The sequence below is a fragment of the Pan troglodytes genome, chromosome 23 (assembly GCF_028858775.2).
Source record: "Pan troglodytes isolate AG18354 chromosome 23, NHGRI_mPanTro3-v2.0_pri, whole genome shotgun sequence".
Lineage (NCBI taxonomy): Eukaryota > Metazoa > Chordata > Mammalia > Primates > Hominidae > Pan > Pan troglodytes.
Window position 1 is genome coordinate 22,634,029 of NC_086016.1, and position 25,190 is coordinate 22,659,218.

Consider the following 25,190-nt stretch of genomic DNA (forward strand, 5'->3'; position numbering starts at 1 on the left):
CTGAGGCTGGGAATGGAGGTATTTTCTTCTTCTTCTTCTTCTTTTTCTTTTTTTTTTTTTTGAGACAGGGTCTCACTCTGTCACCCAGGCTGGAGTGCAGCAGCACAATGTCGGTTCACTGTAACCTCTGCCTCCTGGGCTCAAGGGATCCTCCCACCAAAGCCTCCCGAGTAGCGGAGACCAGAGGCACATACCAACATACCCAGATAATTTTTCTATTTTTTTGTAGAGGCAGGGGTCTCATCATGTTTCCCAGGCTGGTCTCAAACTCCTGAGCTCAAGCAATCTGCCTTCCTTGGCCTCCCAAAGTTCTGGGATTCCAAGTTTGAGCCACCGTACCTGGCTATTTTCTTCTATCTGTATCTTTAAGTATTTAGGCAATGAATTTGCATTGCTTTGGAAGGAAGGAGAAAACCAGTACCTATACTGCCCGACTAGAATGGCACCAGCGGGGTGGGAAGTTAGACCAGGGTCCTTCTCCTCCAGTCTCACCCCTGGCCCTCCCTCTGATCCTGGCCTGGGATCCTGAGCCATGACATCCTCCCTGCAGCTCAGGGGAGGGGACAGCATCCACATAGGAACTGGGAACCTGCCTTCCCCTGCAGGTTCACTTACCCAACCTCACCTGGTCCTTCCAGAGGGTCTGGAGGGGCCGGTGTCTGCCCCTGCCCCCAGCAGTCACATGAAAGCCTCTCAGGCTATTTTCCCACAGATTTGCTGAGCCAAACTTTTCCCTCAGCTCTGTACCCCTCCTGGGCCACATTCCCATGTGTAGTCCCTGGCCACAGTCATACCTGCTCGCTTCTCAAAGATGTGTACCCAAAGCCCCGCATTTCCCACTGGGCCCAGCCTCACAGCACCTCAGCTCACCCCTCCAGGGTCTCCCTGGTCACCTGTCCTGCCATGGGGGTTGCTAGATGCTTCCTGGACACTGCCCTCCCTCCCTGGCCCAAGCCCTCATGTCCCTCTTCTCCAGTGGCTCCTGCGGAACAGGGACGCCATCACATGCAGTGGTTGCCATCCCAACCCACCGGCACTCGGGGCCCACATGTTTTTTTCATCTTGCGCTCAAATTCCCATTCAATCACGTGTGCTCCTTCGCAGGGTGAACGGGACAGACCCCTGGCTGTGGGCACAGCTCGTCTCCCCGGGCTCTCACAGACTCACTAACTCTGTCGTCCCCGAAATCCCCCACGGGCCTGAACTCTGCTTCACCGACCTCAAATCCATCCATACGCTTATCATTTGTGCCTAGGCAGACCACAACCTCTATGAGGTCACTACCTATTCTCATCCACCTCCACAGGTGTCTACGAGTGGCCAGGGCTCCCTAGGTGAAGGACTGACAGCCTCTGTGAGCTATAGGGCCAAGCCCCAGGTCCTCCCCAACCCCCTTGCCTCACACACAGTCTGGGTCATGGAACCTCCAAGCTGGATGACAGTTCTGAACAGGGCAGCACCCACATTACCGTAAGTCCCAGGCCTCTGTGTCTTCAGCTCCTTCCTTAGCACTGGGCCCTGCAGAGTGGGGGTGAACCGGGCCACTGCAGAGGCCTCACGACTCCAGCTCTTCAAACCAGGGCCGAGCACAGAGCCTCCAACACCAGAGAACTTGTGACACCTCCACTGGTGGGGAGTCTGGCCAGTCCAGGCCACATGCCTCATTCTGACACACAGCCACACCCCACTCCCACAAGCCAGGCTAGTCTGCAAAGCCAGGGGCCAGGCCAGGCTGAGGCTGATCTCTGCCTCCCTCAACACAGGGGCTTCACTCCGCCTGAAACTAGCCTCTGAGTCACCTGCAGCTGGGCCCAGCCAGCCCCTTGCTTTGCCAGGCACAGACACGCACTCCGGGCAGGGGAAGGGAATGAACGAGCACAGCCAGTACTTGGTAGGTGTGGAGGGCCTGGAGGTTGGGCTGCCGGGGGCTGTGGTGGGCACTGGAGACACAGAGTCGGTAGTGCAGCACCTCCAGCTGAGAGAGCAAACAGAGAGAAGCCGGAAGAGGCAGAAGAGGAAAGCATGAGAGGACAGGGTGGTGAAGGAGAGACATGGTACCGGACACGGGAGGGGGAAGTGGAGAAAGAAAGCAATTAGAACGAGCCCAGAAGTGAGGAGAAAAAAACAACAACAAAAGCATGGTCAGTGACCATCCAAACAACTGCAGCGCCAGCAGCTGCGACCAGCGCAGCACCCTCCTCGGCAGCCAGGCCAGAGCTGTGACAGCACTCTCCTCAGCCTTGGAGGCTGGGGGCGGATAGACCCTCCAGGCCACCTGGGTGGCCTCTCAATGTCGCTGGGGCCTAAAGGCCTCTCCAGCTCATTGGAAGGGCCCAACTCACTGCCCTTCCAGATGGGACCCGCTCTCCCCAGTGACTCTGAGGCCACACCGTGTGTGCCATGTGCACACCACAGCCCTTCAAGTACCCAGGGCCTTCTCTCTGGGACATGCTGTCAGCCACCAAGGCCTCAAGATCCTGAGGCCCAGAAAATAAACTGGCAAAGCATGTTCTAGGAGGAGGACTCTGCCCAGAGAAGACACATATGTAATTGACTGGATTTCCCTGGGTTGTTTTGAGAAATTTATCAAATTTGTATATGACATGATCAATTCCTATGTCTAAAACCCAATCAATGTCCCCTCCATGAGTGGATCTCTCTGAGAGCTGAGGATGAGGACAGGTCCCCAAGGGTAGCACAGGCTCAGGCCCCCAGGCCCTGCCCTCCGCACTCCCCCAGCCTGGAGGCCAGCCGAGGTGGTGTGTGCATCAGCTCTGACTCCAGGAGGCAACCTCTCCTACCGCATCAGGAACTCCCACCCTCCAGATATGGAGGGCTCCCAAGGGCAGGAGCCCCCGAGGACCTGGCCACAGCCACACACACCCAGAGGCAACAGGAAACTGAGGCTAAGCTGGCCCCCAGCCAGGACCCTCCAATCTACCACCCTGCAGTGCTGCAGCCTCCAAAGCACCCCTTCAGCCCAGCACAGCCAGAGCTGGCCTGGTGCATATCCTGCCCCGTGAGCGCCATGCCTCCTGCCCAAGTAGCATGACCACTGGGCTCCACACAGGAGAGATCAGAACACACCTGCTAGATGTCACAACACGCAGAGCAGGGCGGGAAGGAGCAGGGCAGAGAGATGTTGCCCTTCACAGCCTTCCTCTGTGCCAGACCTAGGGCTCAGGCAGGAAACAGACACACAGTTCTCCAGTGCGTCTCTGCCTTTGCCTAAGGAACACGGTGGCCTGTGGGGCCATTGGCCATCTTTATGGCCCACAGGGCCACCAGGGAGCAAGCATGCACCTCGGATTCAACCAGGGTGTGGAGGGCAACCCTGGGAGCCTCACTTCCTGCATCTGAAAATAAGAGCTAGCAGGGATGGGCAGGGATTTCTGTATGGCAGGTGCAGCATAGGCCTGGGCAAGCGGCAAAGGGCCAGGGGCCTTGGGGGCCCCGACCTCCACAGCTGCCTTTCTCTGACCACCACCCACCCAGTTTTCTCACGTTTTGTTTTTTGCCTCAATTGGAAGAGGCAAAAAGTGGAGCATCTCTGGGCACTTCGTCCCACCACTGCAAGTCATTCTGAGCAGGACTCACCCAACCCAAGGTCTGGCCAAGAGGAAGCGAACATTGAGAAGAGGGGAAAGGCACCTCCTGCCCTCTGCAGGGACGACGCCTTGCCAGTTCCCCTGACCCATGAGGACACAGAATCCTCACAGGTGACAGCCCAGAAGAGCCTTTCTGGCTTGCCCTTGAAAGTAGGTGTGTTTCCACTCACTCAGTAGGCAGAACCAGCAGACAGGAAGGTGACACAGTGCAGCGGCCCCTGCCCCTGCCAGGTCAAGCCACATGCAAGAGCGCTGAGCAAGTGTCCTAGGGCGCCAGGGAGAAGCGGGGCCCTGGGAACCAACCAGGCCCCCAGGCACCAGCCAGGCATATGCAGTAAGTCTGCTCTGGAAGCGGGAAGGGCACTGCAGGCTCTTTGTGACTCAGGAGGCCCAAGATGGGGTCCCCAGCATTTCCTTGTTCTCCTTCCAGGTGATGCTGAGGGTGAGGATTTGGGGGAACCTATGCTCTGAGAGAGCCTTCACATGGCAAAGCAATGGGGCCACAGAACTGGCTGCAGAGACCGTGGCAGAAGCAGACCCATAGCTCTTCTCCAGAACCGGAGGAAAAGTGACAGGAGGCTCTTCTGAAGTTTAACTCCATCACCCACAGATCCTTCATTCTGGATGAAGCCTTCTGGAACTTTGTCAGCAATAAAGGCAAAGTCTCCCATGCATAGACGCCATGGGCACCGGACTATAGGTTGTGTGCCCAGGGCATGCTGCCCAGAGAGAGAGTGGGGAGAGGCGAGGCGGAGGGGGAGGAAGCAGGCCAGGCTGCTTGTAGGAGGGCGCCAGGCCCCACACACCATGAGTATGGCGGCTTGCTCATGCTCTGGAGGAGGTGGGGGAGTGGGGGGCAGACAAAGGAGGCTAACTATGGTGCCACTATGGTGGGCATGAGTCTGCCCCGGGCCATCACTTCATGGGAAAGCACAAAGGCACTGCTGATGGTGGAGGAGACAGACGAGAACGCGGCTCCCAGAGGCATTGCAGCTCCCTCACCCCCACAGCAAAAGTGCCACAACCTCATCTGTTCCTGTTGCCAGGGAGGGGGCTCCGGAAGCTGCACAGGAAGGGCCCTGGAGAGGCCAGACCTCCAGGCCTCACTGTCCACATATCAGGGTGCAATGCCACCCGCCCCTCATCGGGAACTAGAAAACTATGCCCACTTCTTATTCAGCTTCTGAATGAGGGGTGGGTGGTGGATTTCTGCTTCCCACCATCCAGTCTGTGAAAACTCACTCAAATGCAGGATAAGCAGCAGCAGGCTGAGCATGGTCAGAAGCAGGAGATGGGAAGAAAAACTGTGGAAACCTACCTTGGCATGAGGGGAGCTGCATTTTTTGGTACATCTCCAGAGAACAGTGATGAAGCCACATTTCGACAAAAACCTGCAAAAGAGCATTAGGTAGTCAAATCATTCTCGATAACTGCCAAGACCATTCAGTGGGGAAAGGACAGTGTCTCCCATAAGCAGAGCTGGGAACACAGAACACCCTCATGCAGAACAGTGAAGCTGGGCCTTGCCCTCACACCATCGACAAAAGCTAACTCAAAGTGGGTAAGCGGCCTGAGGATAAGAACTAAGACCATAAACTTACAGAAGAAAACATGGGAGAAAGCTTCATAACACTGGATTTGGCAATGATTTATTAGATATGATGCCCAAATCACAAGCAACAAGCAAAAAAATACAGCATCAAAAGATACTACTGATGGAGTGAAAAGAACCAATGGGCATGATGGCTCAGGCCTGTCATCCTATTGCTTTGGGAGGCTGAGGCAGGTGGATGGCTTGAGGACGGGAGTTCAAGACCAGCCCGGGCAACATAGCAAAAAGTTGTCACCACAAAAAGCACAAAAATTTGCTGGGTGTGGTGGGGCACACCCATAGTCCCAGCTACTGGGAGTCTGAGGTGGGAGGATCACCTGAGCCCAGGAATTTGAGCTGCAGTGAGCCAAGATCATGCCACTGCACTCCAGCCTGGGAAACAGAGCGAGACCCTGTCTCAAAATAAATAAATAAATAAATAAATAATAAAATAAAAATACAAGCAACTCCAGTGTTCACTGAGAGATGAATAGATAAACACAACATGGTACATCCGCACAAGGGAACACTATTCAGCCTTAAAAAGGAAGCAAATTCTGACACATGCTGTAACATGGATTAATCTCGAATCCACTATGGTAAGTGAAGCATGCCAGTCACACACAAAGAAGTACTGTGTGCTACAGAAAAATGCTTTAGATATGAGATCTAGGAGTCAAACATATAGAAGCAGAAAGCAGAATAGTGGTTGCTAGGGGCTGCGTGGGGAATTAATTGTTCAGTTTCTTTTTTTTATTAAAAGAGATGGGGAGCCAGGCATGGTGGCTCACGCCTGTAATCCCAGCAGTTTGGGAGGCCGAGGCGGGTGCATCATGAAGTCAGAAATTCAAGACCAGCCTGGCCAAGATGGTGAAACCCCGTCTTTACTAAAAATATGAAAATTAGCTAGGCACCGTGGCAGGTGCCTGTAATCCCAGCTACTCAAGAGGCTGAGGCAGGAGAATCGCTTGAACCCGGGGGGCAGAGATTGCAGTGAGCTGAGATCGCACCACTGCACTCCAGCCTAAGCAACAGTGTGAGACTCTGTCTCAAAAAAAAAAAAAAGAGAGAGAGAGACGGGGTCTCACTATGTTGGCGAGGCTGGTCTCAAACTCCTGGCCTCAAGCAATCTTTCCCATCTCGGCCTCCCAAAGTGCTAGGATTACAGGAGTGAGCTCTCATGCCTGGTCGGTTCAGTTTCAGTTTTGCAAGATTCTGGAGATTGGAAAGGAAGCAAATTCTGACACATGCTGTAACACGGATTAATCTTGAATCCATTATGCTAACTGAAGTATGCCAGTCACACACAAAGAAGTACTGTGTGCTACAGATAACGACAACGTGAATGTATTTAATACTACTGACTGTACACTTGGAAATGGTTAAGACAGTAAATTTTATGTTATGTATATTTTACAATTACAGTTTTTTTCTTAATTAAAAAAACGAAAAGCATTAATGCTTTGGTCCAGGAAACAGCAGAACCTTCCAGTTCTGTCCTGTTGTAAGCTTGTGTCATGGTCTCCTGCCCTCTTCACAGCCAGCATATCCCATGGTCCACACAGCCAAGAGCCATCTGGGTATCACGGTCCCCTCTGGGGACCATGCCCCTCTCAGGGACAATGGTCCCTATCATTCTAGCACCCGAGGTTGTTGTGAAATGGTGTGGAGGCTTCAAAAAGCACAGCACCCCACATATTAGGAGTTATGTACAAGGTCGGAGACAGAATCCTATCTTATCTACTTCCCAGGTGTCAACGGCGAGGCTGTGGCTACCAAGTCAGTCCTAGGATCCAGTGTCAGGAGCAGCACCTGCCAAATCTCTCCAAGTTATGCTCAGAAGACACAGCCAGGACCTGGTGGATAGCACTCAGGGAGTGAGCCAGCCCACACCATCGTGAGAGGCTGGAGGCCCCCGGGGCAGACAAGGGACTCTGTCACCTACTATTTGGATCCCCTGAATCAACAGAAGGCCTGTGGAGGCTGCACAAACCCCTCACCATTCCGTGTCACAAAAGTGCTACTGGGGCAATGCTTAATATCCACATGATGGTAATCACAGGAAGCATCTCCAGCAACACGAGAGACGGACACCGAGAGACTCTGCAACAATTATATCACCATGGGCAAAATGAAACAACTCCGATGGACAGGGGATCCTGGGATGAAAAACACCATGAATGACAAGTAAGTTAGGTGGGTGGGCAGATTTATATTCATGTTTTCTAAATGTCATACCAGGAAAATGCCAACAATTTAGAATCAGCCCCAGGCTAAGCTGCCGCCTCTGGGACTCTGACCCACATAGTGGAAGATGGCTGAACAGTTTCTTTTGAAACAGACGTTGAGACCAGCTCAGCTCTCACCCGGAGCAGAGTTTCTGACCTCCAGATCTCCTGGGAGGCGGGGTCTGCATTCACAGACATCTGATGAGAGAAGTGTCGCTTCAGGGGACTACTGTGCTGGAGGCTACAGGAAGCAAAGGGCATGGCTGGTGTCCTGAGGGAGACACGGAAACAGGCCCAAGGTAGGAGCTTCCGCTGGCCAAGCCAGGGGCAATCTGGACATCCAAATCAATGACAGCAGGGACGTATTACAACTTGTTCAATTGCACAATGCACAAACCTCACCCCTGCCCCACATCCACGCTGATACACCTGAATAAACAAATAGCAAAGAGAAAAGTCTTCCTTCCCGCAGAGCGACGACTGACCCAATACAGGAAGAATGAAGTTAAGGAACCACCACTTGGCAACTGCCCTATTAATAGCTTATTTGGTCAAGAATCAAGTGAGGCCAGGCATGGGACCTGCGTGAGACGCCTGAAATCTCAGCACTTTGGGAAACCAAGGCAGGAGGATCTCTTGAGGCCAGGCACTTGAGACCAGCCTGGGCAACACAGTGAGACCCCGTCTCTACAAAAACATTAAAACATGAAATAGCTGGGCATGGTGGGGTGTGCCTGTAGTCCTAGCTACTTAGAAGGCTGAGGAGGGAAAATGGCTCCCTCCTTGGGCCTAGGAGTTGAGGCTGCAGTGACCTATGATGGCACCAACTGCACCCAGCCTGGGGTGACAGAGCGAGACTCTGTTTCTAAAAAAATAAGATGTCCAGCTTGGGCAACATGGCAAAACCCAGCTCTATTAAAAAAAAAAAAAAAAGCATTCAGATGTGGTGGTGCATGCCTGTAGTCCCAGATACTTGGGAGGCTGAGGCAGGAGGATCACTTGAGCCTAAGAGATTGAGGCTGCCGTGAGCCTAGATCATGCCACTGCACTTCAGCCTGGGGTGAGAGAACAAGATCCTGTCTTAAAGTAAAATAAAATCAATTTGAAAAAAGGAAAGAATCGACTTCTCTGTGTACGGAGTAGCCCTTCTTCTATTCCTTTACTTTCTTAATAAATTTGCTTTCACTCAAAAAAAAAGAGAAAAGAATCAACAGTTGATGTTAATACTTGTGATAATACATAGTCTCTATACATCTTCCCGGTAAATCATCATTACCAATTTTTCTTTTTTTTGAGACAGGGTCTCATTCTGTTGCCTGGGCTGGAGTGCAGTGCTGTGATCACAGCTCACTGCAACCTCAACCTCCTAGACCCAGGCCTCCCAAGTAGCTGGCACCACAGTGCACACCACCATGCCTGGCTAATGTTTTTCTTTGTTTTTTTTTTTTTTTTTTTTTTTTGAGACAGACTCTCACTCTGTTACCAGGCTGGAGTGCAGTGGCTCCATCTCGGCTTACTGCAATCTCTGCCTCCCAAGTTCAAGCGATTCTCCTGCCTCAGCCTCGTTAGTAGCTGGGACTACAGGCATGCACCACCACGCCTGGCTAATTTTTTGTATTTTTAGTAGAGACGGGGTGTCACCATGTTTGTCAGCCTGGTCTTGAACTCCTGACCTCATGATCTGCCCGCCTCTGCCTCCTAAAGTGCTGGGATTACAGGCGTGCACCACCACACCCAGCTAATTTTTGTATTTTTAGTAGAGATGGGGTTTCACCGTGTTGACCAGGATGGTCTCGATCTCCTGACCTCGTGATATGCCTGCCTTGGCCTCCCAAAGTGCTGGGATTACAGGCACGAGCCATTGTGCCTGGCCAATATTTTTCTTTTTAGTACAAACAAGGTCTTGCTATGTTGTCCAGGCACTCATTACTAATTTTTTTTTTTTTGAGATGGGCTCTCACTCTGTAGCCCAGGCTGGAGTGCAACAGCATGATCTTGGCTCAATGCAACCTCTGCCTCCTGGGCTTGAGTGATCCCCCCACCTCAGCCTCTAAGTAGCTGGGATTACAGGTGCATGCCACCATGCCAGGCTAATTTTAAAATTTTTGGTAGAGATAGGATTTTGCTATGTTGCCCAGGCTGGTCTCAAACTCCTGAGCTCAGGTGATCCACCCACCTTGGCCTCCCTAAGTGCTGGGATTCCAGGCGTGAACCACTGCACTCAGCCTCATTACTATTTAATCTGGGCACGAAGTACTTATTTTACAGTGGACAAACCTGGCCGACACCCTTTCCACCCAGTGATAAAGCTAGCATCACCAGTGATGGGGCAAAGGGGCACTGCAGGCCTCCTGATGAGACACCTGGCAAGGACCAGGTGTCCCCACTGCAGTGCTCCTGCCAACAAAGCCCAAGCTATGCCTAATCACCAGCAAATACAAGACAGCCCAAGGGGTGGCCACATGCTTTGGAGGGGTCAAGGTCAGGAAAGACAGACAGGCTGCAGAACCATTCCGGACTGAAGGGGACTAGAAACATCACTGCATGCAGTGGGTGAGCCTGTGCTGAAACCCAGCCAGGTAACGAGCATGAGTGGGGTAGCTGGTGGTGAACCCCGAGGTCTGATGACTAGGTGTAGCCTGGTGGCAATACTAACTTCCTGGTGTGGTGGCATGTGCTGGCTTGCACATGCCAGCAGATCTGGGGTGGGCCAGCATCTGCAGAAACGGGCCTGTATGCAGCCTCCTGGGGAAGGCAATGGGGCAGCAAGATTAAGGAGGGTCAGAGGAGCACACGCACTGTGACTATATAAGATAATGCATTCACTTTTAGGAAATACACTGACATATTAAGAGGCCAAGGGGTGTCCTACCTGTAGTTTATTCTTATTGGCTTAGGGGAGAAAAAACATATCATAGAAAGGGGATAAAGCAGATGCGCAAAGTGTTAATTTGGAAATCTGGATGAAGGGTCTATGAACTTTTTTTTTCTTCTGAAACAGGGTCTTCTTGTGTCACCCCAGGCTAGAGTGCAGTGGCGCAATCATAGCTAACTATAGCCTTGAAGAGTGCACAAGTGATCCTCCCACCTCAGTCTCCTGAGTAGCTGGGTCCACGGTTGCACGTCACCATACTCAGCTGATTTTATTTCTTGTAGAAATGAGGTCTCCCTATGTTGCCCACACTGGTCTCAAATTCCTGGCCTCAAGTGATCTTCCTGCCTTGGCCTCCCTAAGTGTTGGGATTACAGGAGTGAGCCACCATGCCCAGTCTGCAAGTTCTTTTTATTATGCGTGGAAACTTTTCTGTAAGTCTGAAGTTATTTCAAAATAAAAAGTTAGCTAGGTGTGGTGGCCTGCGCCTGTAATCCCAGCTACTTGGGAAGCTGAGGCAGGTTCACCCTCCCCATCCGTGCAGTATGGCATCAGGCTCAGCCTGTTTGGTCTGGCACAACAGGCTCTTTGGCCCAGGGCCTCCCCCTCTCAAGACCTGCTCCTGGGGCCAATAAAGGATTGTGGAAGCTAGGAGTTCAAGACCCACCAGGGCAACACAGCAAGCCTCCCCTGTCATATCTCTACAAAAAAAAAAAATGTTTTAAAATTAGCTGGCTGTGGTGATGCGTGCCTATAGTCACTGAGGTGAGAAGATGACTTGAGCCCAGGAATTTAAGGCTGCAGTGAGTGACGACTGTGCCGCTGCACTCCAGCCTGTGTGACAGAGTAAGACCCTGTCTTTAAAAAGACATAATGACTGAATGTGTTGGCTCATGCCTGTAATCCCTGTACTTTGGGAGGCTGAGGCAGGAGGATCATTTGAGCCCAGGAGTTCTAGACCAGCCTGGGCAACATAGCGAGACCCATCTTACAAAAAATACAAGCTGGATATGGTGTTGCACACCTGTAATCCCAGCTACTCAGGAGACTGAGACAGGAACATCACTTGAACCTGGGAGGTGGAGGTTGCAGTGAGCTGTGATCACAATACTGCCCTCCAGCCTGGGCAATTGAGCAAGACTCTGTTTCCAATATATATATGTGTGTGTATATATATACACATATATATATTATACACACACATATATATAACATAAATGTGTATATATACACACATTATATATATATAATTTCTAAAAGAAAAAATTAAATTACAAAAAAACTCAAAAGCTGGGCATAAAAACCACTTGGCAACTGAATTGTACATCTGAGAGGGTGTGAATCCACCTCACCTCCAAGTCCTCCACAGCATCAGCAACATTTCAGGGTCACTGACCACTGCCGCCACCCAGGCAGCCTCTCCTCCTTGCTGCTCCCTTTCTCCCCTCCACCCTCTGGGACATCTGTCCACACATGTGAATTGTAGGTAGAGGCCTGGCCTGGCTTGCACATGCCAGCAGATCTGGGGTGGGCCAGCATCTGCAGGAAGGGGCCTGCACGCAGCCTCCCAGGGAAGGCGATGGGGCAGCAAGATTAAGGAGGGTCAGAGGAGCACAGGCAGCTGCTGCCTGTGCAGAGGGTCTCCTGGGAGGTCCCCAGAAGGTCTCCTGGGAAGTCAGCCAAGAGGCCCTGGGTTAGGGCCCACTGAGGCCCCAGCACAGCTAGGCACAAGAGCCCCTGGTTCACACTTCCCACCTGTGCAGTCACCAACAGGCTCAGCTTGTTTGGACTGACACACAGGCTCTTTGGCCCAGGGCCTCCCCTTCAAGACCTGGTCCTGGGGCCCAGAGAGATTTCCATTTTTTTTTTTTCCCATAGAACAAGCCTTCTGCCATGCTCGCCACCTCAGACACTGCATGTGGGGAGGGCTGCTTCATGCAGAACACAGCCCATTCCCATGCAGGCCGTGGAGGCCTCCAGAGACCTGATAGCTTCAGTGATGGCCACAGACATCGAAAACTAAAGGACAGATCACCCTCCTCACCCCCACCCTCCAGTCTGTGCTAAGAAAGCTGGAGGTGGGGAATGAGGCATAAGACAAATTTGGGAACCCTGGACAAAGGGTGGCACCATTGTCCTGGTGGGTGATTCAACTGACCAGGCCACTCCCTTATGGAAGGGCCAGGTCTTCACGATCAGGGTAGCCTTACCTGGGAGCAGGTGAGGGACTGGCCCATCCTGGGCTGGAGGACAGTGAGGGTGGCAGGCTGCCTTTGGTGGGCAGGAACCATGACAGGTACCTGTCCACCAGAAGGAAATAGGTACAGTCTGAAATATGGACATGGAGGGACACAGGGAGTGGCTGGAAAACCAAGCTAGTTCTTAGCATGGGGTCTGGGCACTGCCTGGCCCCAGAGCACTGGCAAGTGCAGGGAAGCCCCGGGCCATGCCCCCACCCCTCCCAGCAAGAGGCATCCCTTCCCTACCTTTAGAGTGTTGAGGCTCAAGGCAAAGAAGCATATGTAATACTCGAACGGATCCGATGGCAGCGTCAAGGGCAAATACACAGTGTTGCTGGGAAACCCCCAGTGTTGAGAGCTGAGCCACCCACAACCTTCCTACCTCAAGGCCACCAAAGGATACTCAGGGCCAGGTTCAGGCCAAGGCCCTTAGTTGGGCGGAACTGGATCTTGTGTTACAGAGGACTGTCAAGGACGCACTCCTGGATGGATGCCTTCACGGGACCCTGCAGAGAGAGGCAGCGAGGCTTGTGCGCAGGCGCTGGCGTGTAGTGCCCGGTACGCAGTGCCCCACATGCACAGCAGCCCTTTGGGAAAGCTGCTGGGGAAGAGACCCGCACACAGAACTCACCTGTGGGGACAGTGCCCTGCTCCTGAGCAGTGCCTCAACAAGAGTCTTTGCTCAGAACTTCCACCATCTCATAAAAAGCTGCAGACAGGCCAGGTATGGTGGCTCACGCCTGTAATCCCAGCACTTTGGGAGGCCGAGGTGGGCGGATCACAAGGTCAGGAGTTCAAGACCAACCTGGCCAATATAGTGAAACCCCATCTCTACTAAAAAAAAAAATACAAAAATTAGCCGGGCATGGTGGCACGCATCTGTAGTCCCAGTTACTTGGGAGGCTGAGGCTGAAGAATTGCTTGAACCCAGGAGGCAGAGGTTGTGATGAGCCGAGATCGGGCCACTGCACTCCAGCCTGGCAACAGAGTGAGACTTTGCCTAAAAAAAAAAAAAAGCTGCAGATGGCAAGGGTAGCAGCCATGCAATACCCATCTCCTTTGCCTCTCACACCCCCGGAGCAAATCACTCCTTAATTTGCCCTCAGAGGACTGGAGGAGACTGCCCATCACCACTGGGCTGTGCAAGGTCCACTGCCCGAGCACCACTCTCACCACTGTGGTTTACTTATGGGCAGGTAGGAGATGGGAAAGTCAAACTTAAGTCTTCAGCTTGAAGCTTATAAACCAACTTCATCATTGGGCCGCTGAACATGAAATTGAACCAACAAAAACAGGGTAAATGAACTGCAAATTATCTTGCTTTGATTGTATCTTAACCTTAAGAAATTGAGAGTGACTTAAAAGTGGAATCACCATGAGGAAGCACCCTGCCTCTCTCGGGTGTCAAACCTACCTTCCCAGGGTCGAGAAATTCCATCACCATGCTGTACTCCACAGGATTCACACGCCTCTGTAAGCAGCGCAGGTTCCAGCCAACAAGGACACCATCCAGGCTGCCGAAAATGCTACCAGCCATGGGGAGATGGCATGCAGCTCCTGAAACAGTGTGCGGTGAGGCTGCAGGCAGGACCAGCCCCCACTCCTGCCCCAGCTCCAGGCCTGCACCACCTGCTGCCCAGCTCCCTCTGAGGAGGCCACTCCCTGGCTGAGACCCATGGGATCAGCCCTGCGCTCAAAGGAACCCTGGTGCGGTGGTGCCAATGAGAAGAGCAGCTTTGGGTTCTTTCACTGGGGTACGTGGCTTACCAAGCAGTGCTGCTTTAGACGTGGGCCAGTTAAGTAAGTCAGCCTCTGATCAAAATACATTTTTTGTGTGTGATAAAAGCCTAAATTAAGGGAAAAATAAACAAAAAAATTAAAAAATGAAAAATAAAATAAAATAAACAAAATACTTATTTTTTTGAGACAGGGTCTCATTCTGTTGCCCTGTCTGGAGTACACTGGTGCAATGCACAGCTCACTGCAGCCTTGGCCTCCTGGCCTCAAGCAATCCTCCTGCCTCAGCCTCCTGAGTAGCTGTGACTGTGGGTACACACCACCACACTCAGCTAATTTTTAGATTTCTTGTAGAGATAGGGTCCCAGTATGTCGCCCAGACTGGTCTCAAACTCCTGGGCTTAAGTGATCTTCCCACCTCAGCCTCCCAAAGTGTTGAGATTATAGGCATGAGCCACCACACCAAAAGATTTTTTTTTAATGTCAGAAACTTCTGATGGATGCGAAGGATGCTCTATTAGAAAGGAAAGCAACACCCTTCCCAGAGTGAAGCCCTTAAAATCTAACTGACCTGTTGTCATTTGGTATTAACTCCTTGTCTAGGCCAGCTTCCTGGGCTTGACAATTCCAGGTGTGATTTAAATACATATTTTTAGCATTTACATCAGGGTTCCTCAACGTTGATGCTATTGACATTTTGGGCTGGATTCTTCTTTGTTGCAGGGAGCTGTCCTGTGCTTTGCAGGATGTCTCCAGCATCCCTGGCCCCTACTTACTAGATGCCAGTAGCACACACTCCCCATCACCCCCAGTTGTGATAATCAAAAATGTCTCTGATATTGCCAAGTGTCCCCTGAGGGACAGAGCACCTGTGGTTAAGAACTCCTGATCTGCAAGTTCACACATTTAAATGTGTCCATAAACATGACGGTCATGATAATGGGCCAGGACTCTGTGCCAGGCAGTGCTTGGAGTGGGGGTGGTGGGGGGAATTAGGAATTATAATAAAGTTTTTAAAGGAATGTGTAAGACATGCTCCAAAGAGAGATGTCAGCAGAGCTATACCTCTGCTGGAAAATCCTCAATGACTTTAACCAAGTCTTGGCATCACCGTGCAAAGGGCTTATTTACAGAGTCAGCTTTCAGGGTAGCTTAGAAGGTAGAACAAAGTGAAAAAATCATGAGGACATTCACTGCAGCTTTTAGTGATACTCTGGCTTGAGTCAAATAGAAATCCAAGTGATAGGTTATGAGTCAGACACATAACCACTGGCGTGATTCCCCAGCCCCTCATGTGTGTCAGTGGCCCAAAGGATGCTACTAGGAGAAGCTGTGGTTCTATGCTCTCTGGACCAGGAACTCTCAGGCTTGCTTCCCAGTACCAACTCAGCGTGCTGCCCATCATCAGAACAGGACTGACTTCCACCAATCCATAAGTAGGGGTTGGCCCCAGGGTCAGCCCCAGAGCCAGAAGAGGATCTCGATTGTGTAAGGGCACCTCTCACAGACCACAGAGTACTACCGAGTTCGTGCGCATCAAATGGAAATTTCCCACCTGATGGACCATCATGATTACACAGTTGTGATCATCAGTAAGAATGCCCAATAAAATCAGGGCTACAGCAGGAGCTCTCTTAACTGAGCTATCTTTTATTCAGTAGACAGTGAACCTACTAAACCAATGACCTTAAAACACAGGGCAGGGCCGGGCGTGGTGGCTCACGCCTGTAATCCCAGCACTTTGGGAGGCCAAAGTGGGCAAATCACAAGGTCAGGAGTTCAAGACCAGCCTGGCCAAAATGGTGAAACCTTGTCTCTATTAAAAAAACACAAAAAAATTAGCCGGGCTTGGTGGTGCATGCCTGTAATTCCAGCTACTCTGGAGGCTGAGGCAGGAGAATCGCTTGAACCTGAGAGGCAGAGGTTGCAGTGAACTGAGATCGCACCACTGCACTCCAGCCTGGGCGACAGAGAGAAACTCCGTCTCAAAAAAAAAAAATAAAACAAAGCAAAACAACAACAACAAAACACACACACACACACAAGGCAGGTAAAAATTATAGATGGCTTGCACCAAGTAAACACTAAACATAAAGGCAATGGAGAGGCCAGAAAAGACTCAGGACAAGGACTAATAAAATCTACCCACAGTCGTGGGATATACGGAAAGCATCCTGACTACAAGGATAAAAATGGCGTCTGTGCAAATGGACTCAGATCAGGAGAAACTGCTAGAATCTGTCTACCTCCAAATGCCTTGTCTACCTCCAAATGAGGGTGGATTTCACAGGATTTGAGACAGAGATGGAGACCTGAGTTGTCTGGCCATGTGGCAGACCTGGTGGCTCTAGTGGGGTGCACTGGGGAGGAACGTCCTTCCACATACATATTTACAAAAATACCTCCTAAGAACTAAAATTAGGAACTTTCATCACCAATACTTGCTCATACCTAACTTCTCACTTCTCAGTATCATTTTTTCTTTTTTTTTTTTTGAGTCTTACTGTGTTGCTCAGGCTGGTCTTAAAACTCCTGGGCTCAAGTAGTCCTCCTTCCTCGGTGTCCTTAGTAGCTAGAACTACAGATACGGACCATTACACCCAGTTCTCAGCATCATGTTTAACAGTTAAAGTGCTAACCTAGCACCCCCTCAGAGCATAAGAGTGCCTCCATTTTTCACTAATGACAATTATGATTATCAGAATGTTTCATGTCTGTTTAAGAACTTACAGATCATGAACATTCTGATGTACATCATTCTCATTTGCTCCTCCCCCTCCTCCTCCTCATACCCCCTTGGGAAGTAGAGAAAATAGAACTTGAATGAATTTGTCTTGTATGGGAAAACCCAGAGCCCAGAGCCCAGCGGTTGAGTAACCCCAAGGCCCTGTAGTAATAAGGGGGCACAGTCAAGCTTAAGGAGTCTGGCATTGCTTCCATCACATGCCCCTAAAAGACAACCACTAGAGAATTCTTCAAGTCAATGGGAAGAACATTCAAGTCCCACAGCTACAGAGCTGTGGCCACACTGACACTCATCCAGACAGCTGATATTTACCAGTAGAAAGCTGGGCCGCTGCAGGTGAGGGAACGCCATAAAAGCCTCCAGTGGAGAGTTGAAAATGGCCTTCTTAGCAAACCACTGTGGAAAAACAGAGACAAAATCTCAACATCTGCAGCACAGCAGAATCTTTTTATTTTTCTAGAGACAGGGTCTCATTCTGTTGCCCAGGATAGAATGCAATAGCACGATCATAGCTCACTGCAACCTCAAACTCCTGGGTTCAAGCAATCCTTCCCCCTGAGCCTCCTGAGTAGCTAGAACTACAGGCACACACCACCATGCCTGGCTAATTTTCTTCTTCTTATTTTCTTTTTTGTAGAGACAGGGTCTCGCTATGTTGCCCAGGCTAGTTTCAAATTCCTGGCCTCCACTGGCCCTCCTGCCTTGGCCTCTTAAGTGCTGGGATTACAGGTGTAAACCACTGCACCTGGCCCTAACAAAATATTACATAGCTTCACAATGCCCAGGAGAACATTTGTGTAACTCAACATGCATTACATTATCGATTCTCATGTCTTCTTTATTTATTTGTAGAGACAGGGTCTTGCTTTCCCACTCAGGCTGGAGTGCCGTGGTATGATCATAGCTCACTGCAACCTCAGACTCCTAAGCTCAAGTGATCCTCCTGCTTCAGCCTCCCAAGTAGCTGGGACTACAAGCACACACCACCAGGCCCTGCTAATTTTTATATTTGTTGTAGAGATGTGGTTTCATCATGTTGCCCAGGCTGGTCTTCAGCTCCAGGGCTCAAGTGATCTACTTGCCTCAGCCTCCCAAAGTACTGGGATTACAGGTGTGAGCCACCACGCCCGGCCAGCAATTCCCACATTTTACAGAAACACCATTCGCATGCAGCCCACAGTGGCCAGCTTCAGAGCCAAGTCTGTAGTACTGAATCCTTGGTAATGCTTGTACAGCACTTGCTGTATGCCAGGACTTGCTGTATACACCACACACACTGTCAGTCCCCAGGAGGGGAATGTGGTATGTGATGCTTCATAAACACATTGAACTCTTTCTGCCAAGGAACAGCCATTAACACCTTGGGCTTACTTGCAACTCACCTGTGGACTGTTGGTCTGAGCTATTGTCCATCACTTGCAACTCAGTGTACACAGGTTCATCAGAGCTGGTCCCAAAAGCAAGTCCAAGCGCTGGAGAGCATGAGTGGGAAATCTCACTTCCACCCCGGAGTGGAGAAAAACTTCAGCAAGATCGTCATTTTATCTTTCCGACCCAGATGGACTCCATCTTGACTCAAAGACAACCAGAACATCACCAAGCATCTCCTACAGGGCAGGCTTGGTACTAGGTGGTTTTATTTAGATTATTTCATGGAATTTTCAGGAGAATTGCTCCCTCTTCGCTCCTGAATTCTTGATGCAGTTCTTCCACCTTCGCCCTTTCTTCTCGTCTCTGTCTCATTCAGCTCCCTCATTACAAACCTTCCAACTGGCTGGATGGCGCAGTTGCTCAACCAGCAGAGAGCACTGGGGTAGCCCCAAATAAATGTTCACGTCATCTCCAAATTACCAGCACTATTCCCAGGTCCCAATTCAAGACAAAACCTTATCAGCCTCATCAGTGAGAGCACGTTTTCACCGAGCTGAGTAAAAACTTAGGTACAAGACCATTCAGTGGGGAAAACACTCATTTCTTTGAAGAATGGTGCTGGGAGAACTGGATATCCACATGCAAAAGGATGAAGCTGGACCCCTACATCACACCATATACAAAAATTAACTCACAATAGGTCAAAGCCCTAAGTATAAACACTGAAACTGTTAAACTCTAAACAAAAAACATGGAATTACATTTTCAAGATCTTGGATTTGGCAATGGATTCATCCTTATTTGGTTTTTAACTTCATTGTGAGCCAATTTAGCATCCAAAATTCCAGTAGGTTTGGTAAAAATTGACAAGCTGATTCTAAAATTATAGCAAAAATGTAAAGGGCAGGCCGGGTGCAGTGGCTCACACCTGTAATCCCAGCACTTTGGGAGGCTGAAGCAGGTGGATCACTTGAGGTCAGTAGTTTGAGACCAGCCTGGCTAACATGGTGAAACCCCATCTCTGCTAAAAAAAAAAAAAAGAAAACACCAAAAATTATCCGGGCATGGTGGAGTGTGCTGTACCTGTAATCTCAACTACTTGGGAGACTCAGGCAGGAGAATCACTTGAAGCCGGGAGGCGGAAGTTGCAGTGGGCCAAGATCATGATACTGCACTCCAGCCTGGGTGATAGAGTGACTCTGTCGAAAGAAAGAAAGAAGGAAAGAAAAAAAAAGAAAAAGAAGAAAGAGAGAGAGAGAGAAAGACAGAAAGAAAGAAAGAAAGAAAGAAAGAAAGAAAGAAAGAAAGAAAGAAAGAAAGAAAGAGAAAGAAAGAGAGAGAGAGGGAGGGAGGGAGGAAGGAAGGAGAAAAAAATGTAAAGGACAAAGAAAATCTAGACTCTTCTTAAAGGACAACTCACCTCATCCTGGTCATCTTGGCGTCTTCATGATTATGAGCATGAGGACTTCTAGAATTCTCTCTCCCTGTCCCCTGTCCTCTCTAGGATTCCACAGTCTTCCCAGGTGACCAACACTTGGGATCCGCCTTTCAGGCAAGGTCCTCTTCTTACCCATGGGGCTTACATATCTAATCCAGTGGTTCTTACCCAGAGCTGTGCACTGGCACCAGGACACCCCAGGCACACTTGGGGCAGCCCCTAGAGATTCGGTTGGTCTAGTTTGGAGTCTTCTTCCGCAAACGCGACTGTGATTGATTTACATCTGTGACTGAATCCCTACTGAAGATGCCTAATTGCAGCACAGTGACCTCAGTGACGCTAGCCCTAAGCATAGCCACCCAGAAGAACAGGGCATTTGGCCAAGCGAGAGTGGTGTTCTGAGGAGGGTCCTGGTCACACACCTCCATCTGTCTGCACACCTGTCTGGCCATCTGGGCCCAGCTAATCGGAGTCCAGTACCTCTTTTCTTGGTCTCAGGCCCACACAGCTTCACTCTTCGCACGTAAGCCATGCCCCTCTGAATTTCTGATGCCACTATCTTATCTCTAGTGATGGAGTTACTTCTTCTTTCAGGGAACATCACAATTCTTTCCGCATTTGAAACTTCCCACTTTCAAAAGTTTTCTCTTTCTCGGTGTCACCTCCTCTGCCTAAGGGTAGGGCCCAGGTGTGAGAAGCAGGGAACTAAGAGAACCACCCTGACTCTCGGGGAGCTGTTCTGCCTTGGCCCGTTGCTGTGAGGACACACGTCCATGGTACTGAGACAGCCAACAGCCCTGGGAACCAGAAACCTCAGCCTCCTATGAGCAGGTCATGGCAGGTAGACACAAGCCTTGTTCTGGGGGCCAGGCTAAGAATGTCCCATGGATTGAACAGTAGAGACATTGACCCTGTTTGAGGTGTGAATTCTAGATTTGAGCTCCAGCAGTGCAGTTAGAAGCAGCTGACCTGCCTCTAGTTCCTAAGCCCTTGCACCCATCACACTGTTCTACAGAAGTGGCCACTTGATCCCCTAAAGCTGTGCCCTCAATGGACACTTTGTTCACATTTAAGTGAATATGATCCTTTTAAAAATTAAAAATACATATTTTAGAGATAGTCTTACCCTGTCACCCAAGACGGAGTGCAGTGTGATGATCACAGGTCACTGCAGTCTCAATTCCTGGAGTTGAGTCAACTGCCTCTGTCTCCACAGTAGCTGAGACTACAGGCGTACACCACACCTGGTTTCATTGAGGTGAATATAATCTTTGCTGCCAGCATCTCGCCCTTTGATAGTAGTCACACCCTCTTAAGAGGGCTTTGGAAACAATTGGCCTTGGCTAGCCAATCCCAGGTTTTCGCTTCCAGGAGGGTCTCCAGCTTCACACAATATTGTGCCCATATCTGTAGTGACCTTGGTTTTTAATTGCAAACAACAGCATCCACCCACATCAGCGTTGGTAAAAAATAAATTGCTTTTTTTTTTTTTTTTTTGAGACAGACTCTCGCTCTGTCGCCCAGGCTGGAGTGCAGTGGTGTGATCTCGGCTCACTGCAAGCTCTGCCTCCCAGGTTCACGACATTCTCCTGCCTCAGCCTCCCAAGTAGCTGGGACTACAGGTGCCCACCACCATGCCCGGCTAATTTTTTGTATTTTTAGTAGAGATGGGGTTTCACCATGTTAGCCAGGATGGTCTCGATCTCCTGACCTTGTGATCTGCCCGCCTTGGCCTCCCAAAGTGCTGGGATTACAGGCTCAGTATGTTTCTATATTGCCTATCCCTTTAAAAATTGTTGGGTTATATTATTGTTTTAACAATTTTGTATTTTAGCCTTCATATGAAAGACATAGGTTGCTTATACATCACAACTACAGTATTATTCTAAATTTATCTGTGTACTTACTTTTAGTAATGAGATTTATACCTTCAGATGGTTTCTTGTTACATGTTAGCATCAGTTTCTTTCAGACCGAACAACTCCCTTTAGCATTTCTTGTAAACCAGGTTTGGTAGTGATGCATTTCCTCAGCTTTTGTCTGGGAAAAGTATTGATCTCTTCTTCATTTTTGAAGGATCTGTTCCTTGGGTGTGGTTTTTTCATTGGTATTGTTTTTCTTAAGCACTTTGAATATGTCATGCCACTTCTCCCATAGGAGGGAGGCCCTCAGCCTGTTTAATTTTCGCTGAGAACTCTGCTTCCTGACATATCAAAGGTCCTCAGTATGTTGTTTGATTCACTTCTCTTGCTGTTTATAGTATCCTCTTTGTCCTTGACATTTGGAGTTGGATTATTATATGCCTTGGCATAGTTTTTTTTTTTTTTTTTTTCCTTGAGATGGAGTCTCGCTCTTGTTGCCCAGGCTGGAGTACCGTGGCACCGTCTTGGCTCACTGCAACCTCTGCCTCCTGGGTTCAAGCAATCCTCTTGCCTCAGCCTCCCAAGTAGCTAGGATTATAGGCACCCACCACCATACCTGGCTAATTTTTGTATTTTTGGTAGAGATGGGGTTGCACCATGTTGGCCAGGCTGGTCTCGAACTCCTGACCTCAAGTGATTCGCCTGCCTCGGCCTCCCAAAGTACTTGGGATTACAGGCGTGAGCCACCACACCTGGCCACCTTGGCATAGTCTTATTTGGCTTGAATCTGCTTGATGATCTTTGGTCTTCATGTACCTGGATATTTATATATTTCTCTTGAATTGGAAAGCTTTCTGTTACGATCTTTTTGAATAAGCTTTCTACTCTTTCTCTGCTTTCTCTTGAAGACCAATGACTCTTAAATTTGCTCTTCTGATACTATCCCATAGATTTCCTAAGCTGCCTTCATTCTTTTTTTTCTTTTCTTTTTTCTCGTATTGTGTATTTCAAATGGCCCGTGTGAGCTCACTGATTCTTTTTCTGTTGGATCAGTTCTGCTGTTGAGGCCCTCTCATGCATTTTTCAGTGCATCCATTATATTTTTCAGCTTTGAGGTTTCCGTGGTCTTTTAAAATTATTTCAATCTCTTTGTTAAATTTCTTTGATAAATTTCTGAATTACTTTTTTTATATTTTTAAAATTGCATTGAGTTTCCTCAAAACAGCTATTTTTTACCTCCCTCTCTGAAGAGTTTAACATCTTTATCTCTCCTAGGTTAGTCACTGGTGACTTGTTTATTGTTTGGTGAGGTCATACTTCCCTGAATGTTCTTAATGCTTTTGGGCCTATGTTCATGCCTGGGAATTGAAGAAGTCGGTATTTAATTCCAGTCTTTGTAGTCTGGTCTTGTTTGTACCTGTCCTCCTCTAGATGGTCTTCCAGAAATTCCAAGGGTACTGACTGTTGAGTTCCCTAAGCCTGTGGTCACTGAAGCTGTTTGAGCACCAGGGTGCCCTAAGCTCAGGTTCACTGTGACTCCTGCAGGACTGAGGTCCCGGAGGGCCCTGATGGACTTGGAGAAGATAAGGGAGGGGTTCCCTGGGTTCCCAGGCAAAGTGCTTCATTCACTTCCCTCTTCTTCCCATTGGAAGGAGTCTGGGTACTGAGCTTTGTGGATCTGGGAGAAGGGTGGCTTGGGCACTCCCATGGCCACTGCAGCTGGCAGCACATACCCGAAGCCCACAGCCTCTAGGACCAGAGCAGCGCTGGGGCTTGTCTGAGTCCTGTGGCCACTACTGCCTGACTGCTGCTGACTTATGTAGGTCTCGAGGCCGAGTTACTCTGCTGGTGGTGAAGCTGGCCAGGGTTCAGGTCCATCCCGCCAGGGCAGCAGATTCTTTTCTACCTCCAGGCAGGTCTAGAGGTGTCTGGGAGCTCCTGCCTGGGATCAGGGCCACTGTGTTCTGTCTGATGCTGTGTCCACCGTGGTGGAGCCTGGACTAGGTTCTCCTCTTTCCTGCATAGGAAAGGAGTTCTCCCTGCACTGCACTGCCTGGAGTTGGGATTAGGGTAACACAGGCAGCCCTGTGGCCACTGTAGCGGATGTCATATATGAAACCCACAGCCTCCCAGACCAGCACATCATTGGTTGCTGGGGCTCACCCAAGGACCACAGTGCCTATGGCCTGCCTGCCACTGAAATTTATTCAGAGCCTGAGGCCACTTTAAACAGCTGGTGGTGAAGGAAGTCAGGACTCAGGTTTGTCCCACCGGGCAGTGGATTCCCTTCTAGCCCCGGTCATGTCTAAATGCTCTGTCTGTGGGCACCGGCCTGGAATCAAGGACCATGGGGTTCTGCCCAGTGCTGTGTTTTACTGTAGCAGAGCTGGTACTGGGCTCCAAGGCAAAGTTTAATGCACACTCTCTTCTCCCTCCTAGAAGTGGACACATTCTCTCTCTGCACTGCCTGGGGTTGAGGGAGGGATGGTATAGGCACTGCAAGACTGTCTTTTCCACCCTCTTCAATGTGTCTTTTCTTGTTTTTAAGCTAAAACCAGGTTCTGTGATCTGTCACCTGATTTCTTTGGCTCTTGTGAAGGTATTCTCTTGCTTAGATTGTTGGTGGTTCAATTTGATGTTCCTGCAGGGAGACAATCTTGTAGAGTTCTATTCTGCCATCTCGCTCCACTTCTTCTCATTTATTTAGTTGTTCTTCAACTTATTTCAACAATATTTTGCAGGTTTCAAAGTATGAATTTTGCACTGCTCTTGTTAATTTCTAAATTTATTACGTGTTTTGTTGGTATTATACATGGGTTGATTTCCTTAATATCATTTTAAAGCAGTTTATTGACAGTATATAGAAATAAAATTAAATTTTTAGTATTGCATTTATATCTTGAAACTACGTCAAATTTATTTCTAATAGTATTTTACTGAATTTCTTAGAATTATATATGAGATCGTGCCATGTGTAAATATAAAAAAATTATTTTCTTTTCAGTAAGGATGTTTTAAATTTTCCGTTCTTTACTACACCTCGCTACAATCTACAGTATAATGTTGAATAGAATTTGCAAGAGTGGACATTCTTGTAACTGATTAGTCATTCACCCTCTCATTGCTGAGTATAATGATAGCTGTCAGTTTCATAGGTAACTACCACTAGTTTCAGGAAGTTATCTTATTGTTCGTAAATTTGGAGTGTTTTTTTGTTTGTTTGTTTGTTTTTGAGACAGAGTTTCACTCTTTTTGCCCAGGCTGGAGTGGTACAATGGCGAGGTCTCGGCTCACCGCAACCTCCGCCTCCCAGGTTCAAGTGATTCTCCTGCCTCAGCCTCCCAAGTAGCTGGGATTACAGGCGCCTGCCACCATGTGTGGCTGATTTTTTGTATTTTTAGTAGAGACGGGGTTTCACCATGTTGGCTAGGATGGTCTCGATCTCTTGACGTTGTGATTGCGCCAGCCTCAGCCTCCCAAAGTGCTGGGATTACAGT

At 49.3% G+C, this 25,190-nt stretch overlaps 1 pseudogene; it reads right to left on the reverse strand.

The window, feature by feature from the left end:
• Positions 1-7,645: 7,645 nt before the first annotated feature.
• Positions 7,646-17,414, reverse strand: LOC100614633 (sphingomyelin phosphodiesterase 4-like; annotated as a pseudogene).
• Between the last annotated feature and the right edge of the window lie 7,776 nt (positions 17,415-25,190).